The sequence below is a fragment of the Miniopterus schreibersii genome (genome assembly GCF_964146895.1).
Source record: "Miniopterus schreibersii genome assembly, chromosome: 1".
NCBI classification, from domain to species: Eukaryota; Metazoa; Chordata; class Mammalia; order Chiroptera; family Miniopteridae; genus Miniopterus; species Miniopterus schreibersii.
The window spans coordinates 73258668-73268899 of record NC_138101.1 but is presented as its reverse complement, the minus strand read 5'-3'; the positions used below and the strand labels follow the sequence as shown (position 1 = coordinate 73268899).

Genomic DNA, 10232 nt, shown 5'->3' with positions numbered 1-10232 from the left:
CTGTGTAATGTAGCTTCCTCATCATCAGCGTTGAAATGGAATCAGAAACCATAGTTAGTTTCATTCCCAGAATTTTTATAATAGGACAGCTGTTCAGCATAACTTTCCCTGTTGCTTTTCAATGTATGGTACATAAGATAAAATGAATTTGGAAGTAAAGGACAAGACGTTAGTGCATGAACTTTATGAAATTTAATTTGGCCATGTCCTGGGTGTATTTTTCATTAGAACATTTTCAGTCTCATGGATGCTGCCTTTGAGCTAGGTATCAGTTTCTCAATCTGGTTTAAAAATAAGCTGTAAGAAAATAATTATCTGAAAAACTGGTTTAAAGAAATGAGATATTTAGCTTTTCCTCCCTGGATGCTTGAGGATCAGCTGCCATCATGAATGGCACAGTAACTATCCAGACCATGAAGTTCACGATTAACAGACTATCTCAGTGGAAACAAATGGTCATCAATGTCCTTTTCCCTGGGAAGGCAGCAATACCTAAGACAGAAATTCAGGAAAAATTAACCAAAATGTACAAGACAAAAACCAGATATCATCTTTGTTTTTGGATTCAGAACCCATTTTGTGGTGGAAAGACAACTGGCTTTGGCATGATTTATGAGTCCTTAAGCTATGCAAAGAAAAATGAATCCGAAGATAGATATGCAAGAAATAGCTCACATGAGAAGGAAAAGACCTCAAGAAAACAGCTAAAGGAATGCAAGAACAGAACGAAGAAATTCGGGGGACTGTAAAGGCCAATGTTGGTGCCGGTAAAAGTGAGCTGGAGAGTGGAATACAGAAGGAGTAAAGATATTCAGTGACTTTATCTGTGGTGATTGTGCAGATTTTCATGAGAGAAGTTATTACTAAACTAAGAACTTATAAAAAGAAATGAAATATTTAAATGTACCAGCATTAGTATTTTGCAGAAAAATCCAATCTCTTTTGCCATTATGTTGGATGTTAAAATATAAGAAAGTTTACATCCTAGAATATTGAAGCTGGAGAAATAGTCATTTGTTCAGGTGTGTAAGTGGAAATTAATCTAACAATGGGATTGATTATATTAGTTTTAGCTTGACAAATTATAATTATAAATACATGACTTCCATTTCTTGTATGTGTAATTAATGTCCAAAAGTAGAAAGGAAGTAGCTGGTAAAGATCAGATTAGACCACTAATTCCTTTTCTTGAAGCATTTTCAGAAAAAGAATTAACATTATTCATAACGTTTAAAAAGCCAAACTTCGATCCCAGCTGGCCTCTAACACCTGGTTTTTAAACACTTTTTTTTTTTTTGGGTAGGCTGATATGCATTTTGAAATTCAGAAAGCTTCATTCCATGAATTTTAACTGTGGGTGGGTCTCAGAACACTGATGACACGAGTGTGCTGAGAAATTACATTAACGTCAGGGTCCTATGACTTATATTCCTTTTAAAAAGAATCACATCTTTAATTATTATTTGTTCAGAACACTTTGAACATCAACATCACAGCAGTAGAACAAAAATGCCAACTGATAGGAAAAGTATCTCAATTTGAGTCCCATTTCCAGGGGACATAAGGTCATCATTCAGATCTGAAGTGAGAAAACTTTTTTTAAACAGGAGCCAACAGCAACATCTGCGCACAACTAATCCTGAGCCTGAACCAACTCTTTTCCATATTTTAGAATGTGCAGATTTCTTCTCATCATATTTTCATTTCAACGTCTCCTGCAGCCAAGCACAGTGAGAAGGACTACTTTGTAATCATTTTTGATTTATCTACAAGCAGGACATTTGCAAAATCCCTTAAGAACTCATCCTCATAGATTTGTAGTTCAGTTATGGGGATTTGATTAGTGCAGATAGGCTGGCTGAAGGAACATACAAAAGGCTCAAACCCCAGAAGCTGCCGGAATCTCATGCAGTTTTTTATTTTAAAAAGTCTTATTTCCTTGCACTGATACATTTTCCTCAAAACATTTGGAAAAGAAACTGTGTATCTGAGGAAAGCTGTGACTACAGTTGAATTTTGCAGCCCTAAATGTTCTCCACGTTCTCTTTCAGGAATATGGGTGTCGGGTCAATACGTACAGTAAATATCTTCATTATTGGATATCTCAGAGACTGAAAACTCTCTTAATTCTTCTCTAGCCAGGTGACAAAATGAAACCCTCATGTCTATGACCCACTTTGTTACCAACACTGCAAATATTTCCAAGGTATATAAAAATAATAGGAACTAATGAGTTCTTGAGATGCTGTCTGGTCCCAGACAAAGTAGTAACTTTTATAAGCATAACCTAATATAATTTTCAACACTATTCTATGAGGAAGGTCTCAAGAAGAAAAAAGGTCTCAAAAAAAAAAAAAAAAAAAAAAGGAAAGGAAGAAAAGTAGGAGGGAAAGAAAAGAAGGGGGGAGAAAGAGAAAGAAGTCAAAGAAGAAGGACGAATAAAACTTGCTCAAGAGCAAACAGCTATTAGGTGGCATGTTAAGCAATTTATCCAAGGTCACGTGGGTGATAGAAGTGCCACAATGACTACGTCATGTTTCTAACACCCAAAACTATGCTGTTGGCCACTCTTGCTATACCCCAGGGCCCCATGGAAGAGGTGATGAGATTCCCTTTGCCTTTTGGACACACAGTAAGATATATTTCCCTGTCCCCCTTGCAGTTAGAGGAGGTCGTATGCATGAGATCTTGCCAGTAGAATATGTTTCCACTTCATCCTCTGTCCACTAAAACCTTTCTCACAAAATCTTCACTGCCTCTTTCCCTAGTTCAAGGCTGAGTAGAGGGCTCAGAGGTCACAGGGCAGAGCAGCACCACACAGAGGCTGTCCTGGAAACACGTGCCTCAAGATCTGCATTACCAAGAAGTAAACTTCTATGGCATGAAGCTATTGGGCACTGGGAGTTGTTTGTTAAAGCAGCTAGCTCAGCCTGGCTAATGTAAACCCAAGTAGATGGAGCAGCGTTGCACATCCCACCCTCCTCTCGCCACACTTCCTCCCCATTTCTTCTATATGACAATTAAGTTTAATCAGGTCAACTGAACCTTACCAATGTGTTAGCCTTTCACAGATAACAATGCTCCCATCCCCGAAGACTGAATGAATCTTGACAGCTTCACACAAGGAGGCATTAAGGAGACATCTTAGCCCTCAGCAAATCCTGCCTTGCAGGTGGTTACCTGTTTACATGTGGATGAGTCAGTCCTCTGTGCATTCTATTCCATTTTCTGTCAACACTTTTCAAACACGATAAGAAAAATAGTGACCAGCCTATTCCATTCTTAAAACTGCATTATGCATGAATGCAAGCAGGATGTACCACCATTTATAAGTAAATTTAAAATTATAAGAGAGAATAAACTCTCTCCATCTTCCCAAATACAGACAAACATTTCTAGTTTCTATGGAAATGCTAAAGAAAGAGGCATCTCCAAAGAGTGTGCGAGAGTGTCACCTCTTCATAGATTTCTACAATCACAGGCCTTGAGTTGAGTTCCCCAAGCCAATAAATTATAACACCCACAGCAGGATAATGTCTCTTTGCTGCTGTTATGGTTATTAACACAGTTTCTGTTGAGAATTCTATTAGCTGTGTGCTTGACTGAGAATATGAGTTTACCTTCACAATATCCCTGGAAGGCAGACAGGTGATGGCTTTTATTAACACCATTTTAGTGATGAAGGAACCAGAAAAGAGAAATACAAAGGCATTTCCCACTGTAATGCAGCAAATCCAAGGCAGAATTAAGTTTAGAACTATTTCAGTTGTTATGGACACTTAGGCAGTGATTCACACTCATTGTATGGGTTTTGGGACTGGATCCCTGTTGTTGAGAAATATTTTTCTCCAAGGTCAAAAAAGGAAAATCTTAATGGCCTTGGTAGATTTAAAAGCCTTTATATATATATGTGTGTGTGTGTGTGTGTGTGTGTGTGTGTGTGTATGGTATAGGCATGTTCCAGTAGAGCTATTACTGTAAAAGACAAGGAGAACAATTAGCTTGAAATAAATTTTTCTTACAAAGGACATTTCAATATTGATCTATTAAATGTATGGAAATGGTCTCTGGTATTCACAAACAGCCTGAGTCCTAGTCCCCAGTGATACTGGGTATGTAATAACACATAAAAATGCTTCATGTGACAGCAGGAAAGAGAACTGAGTGAAACGACCATAGACATCAGTCACGAGAAAGGGACCAGGCCCAGAGTGGGTCTGCCTCTGGCCAGTCTGCAGTATGTGGGCTCTTGACTTTGTCCAGGAAAGATTTCATAATATGAGTCCAGGTGATTTTAAGAGTACATGTATTAAAGCTGGGGACAGTGAAACAAAGGAAGGGCTTAAGATAGAAGAAGCAATAGGAGAGAGCCTAGGCGGTGCTTTGCTTTGGCCCTCTAGAAACATCATAGGAAAGAAGTAAACCATGAAGGGCAGTGTGGACTCACTGAGAAGTAAAAGTCACAGAGACAGAAGTGAGCCAAGGCAAGGCTGCTGTTAGCTCATTGAAAAGTTAGAGAAAAGGGGGCCCTGGACACAAGTTCAGGGGGATTAACCTGGGACAAGCTGCCACTGCCCACTGCTCCCCTGGTTGCAAGTCTTGCTGGGGCCCTTAGAGCTTAAGAGAAAGAGAGCAGCGATACGTGCCTGAGAAAGGGGAAAGAAAGGCATGGACATGCTTCAGAGGGACTCCCTTGCTGGCTTCCTTTATCTTGAGGGGTTTTACCTGTTTTCTAAAGGTGGGGAGTTTTAAGGGAGGTCTCATGGGAGGATCTCAACAGAATATTTATCAGCTTTCCAGGTATGTCCCTTCAGGGTTGTGGTTTCCACTGATTGGTCTGTGTTAGGGAAGGAAGTCATTGCATCTGATCCTGATGTCTGCCATGACATTGCTCTGTCTGGTTTTGCTGCTTTTCTGGGCCTGGAGCTGAAACACAACTGAGGACTAAATGTCATCTCTAGTTTGACCAAACTGGTAAACAGACCCGAGGCTCTTTTCCTAAGATTATTTGATGTGGGTCAGAACTTCATTGTCCTGAGGGCCCCAATGCTTAAGGGAGTGGTCATTCAAGGGCTTGTGTGGGAGTCATATGAGGCTGTTCTCCAATTCCCTTGTTCCTCCTCTAAGGGGGTCTAAACCACATGACTAGACACATGCCAGAGGGGAAAGGTCAGGGGAGGGTTCTAACTGCAGGACCAGGGACATGAAAGGTCAGGGGGCTTAAACTGCATGACCAGCTATATGCTAGGGGAGGAAAGGTTATTCTGGGGGTGAGGTACTTGCTTTCCCAGTTTTGTCCATTACTGGGCACCTAGGCTTTCTTCCCTGGTGACCTTCTGTAGTGGGCCCACTGTCCTTGCTCTGCTTATGTCTGTCTAACTGCCTACCACACGTCCAGAGACAAGACCAAGGCCATTCCTTACCTTGACACAGGGACAAGTGGGTATGAACTTGGCTTCACTGCTTTTCCATCCTGTTGACCTGTCCTGATGACAAATTCATTATCTATAAGATGCTCTCCTGCTTCCCTCAGTAAGCTCTGCCCAGTGAGCCCAAAGAGAGGTAGTTCTAAAGTATACTAGACGGGCAGTTCTCAGACATGTTCTCACGTGAATAATCTCCCATTTATTATTCTTAAATCCCTTACAACTTCCCATAGCTTACTACTCACCTATTAAAGCAAAAAAACAAAAGAAAGAAAGAAAAAGAAAAAAATAATATTTCCTACAGGCTTACTTTCATTTATAACTCCCCATATTTTCCTGAATACTTCAACATACTAGTGTTAAAAACACAAAGATATATGAATTCTTGGGAGGAATACTTGCAGTAATAACATTTGTCACGGTCAAGTGGTATCAGGTTTTTCCCCTACACAGGAACTCTGAGCAAAGAAGATTGCTCTCTTAACAGCGAGTGCTTTCATTGCATGGTTCTGCTAGCAGCCCTAATGAGAAATATCCAGACTTCAGTTAAGGTTTGGGATTTACTGACAATTTGAGTGCGGGCTCAATCTTTCTGCTACTTCTGGAATGCAAGCTGCATGTGAATTAATTAGCAAAAGAGAACAGAGCTTTGTGCCTATTTGGGATATTTCTCTCTTTCTCCATTCATTTTATTTTCCTTGGTATACTTTATTTTCAAATCTTGATCCCAACCTCATTTGCATGTATTTATTTGAGTACTAAGATAATTTTAAGGACCAAAGAACTTGTACAACACTGGGACCCATTACTCCCTGGCATCCTTGATTAATGTGTGTCCTTAAAACACTGACAAAATCCCCCATTTATTATTCTTAAATCCCTTACAGCTTTCCATAGCTTACTACTCACCTTTGCCTCTCAGTAAACCCAAAGAACACTATTTCTTGCTGTAAATTAACGCTATTTATATTTTAGAAATTCCACATCCCTTCACAAGTCACTTGAGATCCAGTGGCAAGAATGAATTACCCTGAGCTGTCTGTCTCTCTCTTGACAGGTCTGCCTGAAAAGCAGTTTGCCCGGAGCAGAATTCATTGTTATTTTACTATCTGATAGCTAGCAAGAGACATTTTTACCAATTTCTAACATAATGCATTAAAAGAAATTCAACAAAAACTGATTTTTTCCTTTTTTAAAATTTCAGACTTTGACCAATTAGTAGGGACTGACATATTTCGAATTGCTTAATATAAATACTGTTGTATTTCTTAGAAATTTAATCCTACAATCATTGCTTTAGGGAGAAATATTATCAATGTTTATTGGCAAATGTATTTCCCAATTTCCTTTTATCCTAAAATAAAAAGATGAATTAAGACATAGCACATATATTAGCACTTGGTATTTGGTATAACTTTCATCTTGCATTGCCAAGTAATGATCCATACCCTGTAGCAACCAAGTACAGTGCATGTGCTGATATTGTATAATATTTAATTAGTAGAATGACTAAACTGAGGAGTTAAAGCAGCAAAAAATGTTTTCTAAATTAATGAAATAATACGGTATCTGAAGTGAATATTAGCATATGTTATCTCTTGTAAATTTTATCAATATGGAAATCCATGTTCTTTTATTCATCTTAGAAATAAATCTACTATGTTCTCATTATCTCTATAATAATCATGCAAGCCATGATACAGTGTTAATCCAAGACAATGGATCCAGTGTTTCTTTATGATTTCTCTGTTCCTTGAGTAAGACAAAGGCAGTCACACAGTTGAGATGCTCAGTTGTCATGTGACTTGAGGAATGTCAAAGACAAACAGATTTCCCTGAACATTAGCTCTCAAAATCCCCCTTTACACTGGGTGTTCCAGTTTAAGGCGAGAGATTTACAACCTGGTAACAACATTTGAATCAATAGAAACTGCAGTTCTCACCTTTACTTGAAATTTTAGAATCAACTTTTATCACAGTGCTTTTTCTAATTAATGGTAATAATGGAGTAATTTCAATAATAACAAATATTTTTTTAGCTCCATAGAATGTGCCAAATGTTATATTAAGCACTCTTTTTCAATAATTTATTTAATTCTTACAACAATCACATGAGGTTGGCAGCTCCATTTACAGGTAAAAAACAGCACCACATGGGGGTTTTTAGAGAGGTTACATTACTTACCACTGCAAAGTGAGTAAATGGTGAATCTAGGATTTAAATGATGAATCCTTAGCCCCCTGCCTGAACTCTTAAATGTAAATGCTTTCATGAATCATCAGTTTCATAAAAATAAAAAAATAATTTAATAAAAATATTTCCATTTAATTTCTCCTTTTAAGTACTGAGGGTAACAAGTTTCTTAATTACTTGTAGCTTAGAATGTATAGCTCATCTTAGAGCCAAATTAACCTTCTACTAAACCAAATCCTGTTGATTTTATTGTATAATTTTTCTCCAATACATTTGTTCCTTTCATCATTGTTTCTCTCCATCTTACAGAGTAGTTCAAACTACAAGCACTTCTTTCTTTTCTTTTTTCTTTTTTTAAATATATCTTTATTGATTTCAGAGAGAGGAAGGAAGAGGGAGAGAGAGAGATAGAAACATCAGTGATGAGAGAGTCATTGATCGGCTGCCTCCTGCACGCCCCCGCCTGGGGAGCAGCCCCCAACCCGGGTGTGTGCCCTGACTGGGAATCGGACCACAGTCTCCTGGATCATAGGTTCATGTTCAACTGCTGAGCCATTGCCAGCCGGGCTACAAGCATTTCTTGCTGGATTACTTAAAAAGAAAATGGCTTTCCAAAGAGGACTCCCCAGGTCTGCTGGGAAGCACATTTTTTCAGTTCATTCTCTACTCTATACTGATAGGCTTGAAACACAAGTTTGATGTACTTAACTAAAAACAGCCTCTTGGTGTCCCTTAATCTTAGGATAACACCAAAGTACTTGAAATGGCGTAAGGGGTCTTGTGTGGTCAGCTGACTGAGGACCAGTCAGCCTTCTTTGTGCTTCACCCCTGAAGCTCTTTTTCTTCCAGTCCTCGCTCCCCACTTTCTACTCAGCCCATCATAGCCCTCTACATAAATTGCTCTTTTCTCTCTTCTTTCACTCTAACCTCTACTCATTCTACAATCTCAGCCAAATTCTAATTACCCCCACAAACTCTCCCTGACCTTCCTGAATACTTTAAAATCCTTGTGATAATTCTGCACAACCCCATGTCGGTCTTATTCGCGTTTTCCACAGATGTGTAAAATCTGCACCTGCAATGCCTCCTCCACGAGGGCGTTACGCTCTTCTAGGTGACTCTGGTCTAACACACATCAAGGACATGGCAGGCACTTGGTAAGTATTTACTTGATAAATAAATACCACTCGACAACAATGAAATTTATAGTTTCTAAGTTCTGAGAGTTAAGTGCTTGTAGATTATTGACCACTCAGGCCCTTGTGTGGTAGATATATATATATTTTAATAAAAAGGAACAACTAGTAGAACAATTTTGATATATCCATACTGTAGGATATTAAGCAACCATTAAAAATGAAGGACTCCATGCCTGGATTGTACACATGTTGACAGATACATAGATACACACATGCACAGACATAGATTTACAGACATAACCTAGATATAGATATTTCCATTACGTATGGATAGATGATTAGTGTAAGAAAGCAGGTCAGGTTAAAAATACATATGTATATGTAGATAGATATAATTATATATTATATACATGATATACATAAAATACATGTAAAGCTATATATAAAGCTATTTATAGTTCTATTTTAACAAACTCTATTCTTCTTTAAAGTAATTAATACCTAGTAATAAAGGATCTTAGATTTATTTTACTATGTCTGAACTTCCTAAGTCTAGTACATATTATTTGCCTGAAACATTTTTAAGTCAATTTGACCTCATCAGAATTTAGTTAACCCAGAAAATTGTTAAATCTATACTTGCTTTCTCATATGCTTCATTTGTTTATTTATTTTAAAATTTAGGGCATTATTTTTTGCTTGGTATTAAACAATTATATACTCTAGCTTATAAAATATTAGGGTATGGCTATTTTTAAATTAAAAATTACTCAGAACATTTTTTTAATGTTGGAATTTTTGTCATAGGTGTAGCTCCAATAAATTTGGATATGAAAAGTTTCAAGCAACATCACTGCTTGAGAGTTATCTTGCATTAATTAATAACATGTCTGTATAACACAAATCTCCTATTTGTTGTACATATAATTTCTTCTGCTTTCTCCTGGCTGTCTTTCTACCATTAAAATATAATTTTGGTTGTATGTTATCTCCATATTAAGTTCCCCAGGTTTTTTTAAAAGGTGCATTAGATACAATGAATAAATTTGAAATATCATTTATTGTACAGGAACAAGAAAAATGAACATATATATTTCCTTAATAGTGTATAATTTATAATTATAAGTATTAGGAGAAATTTTGCCTAGAATAATTCACTATAATTCACCAACCCAATGTCTTTTACCACTTTTTCTCAATAATTTTTTCAGAGTAAAACCTATCCCAAAATACTTGGATAATGAAGTTGCTATAAAACCTCAAAAGGTTTTGGGCAATAATTATTCTTTCTAAAACTTTTTTTTGATGATTTAAATATTAAAGAATAAGGAGCACATGGACTGAGTTTTTCTACAAATAAAAGGAGTATAAAAATCAAGGAAAATTAATTTGCTAAAGTTTGTTTTGTGCAAATTCAGAGTTTGAAAATCACTTAAAATATTAATTGGACCTAGTTGAACACCACTTAGGTAC

General features: G+C 37.3%; 1 pseudogene across 1 annotated transcript; it reads left to right on the top strand.

Moving 5' to 3' along the window:
* The first annotated feature begins 386 nt into the window (after positions 1-386).
* LOC308566142 (small ribosomal subunit protein eS24 pseudogene) lies at positions 387-749 on the top strand (annotated as a pseudogene). The gene has a single exon. The product of its transcript is annotated as a small ribosomal subunit protein eS24 pseudogene (transcript).
* The last annotated feature ends 9483 nt before the right edge of the window (positions 750-10232 follow it).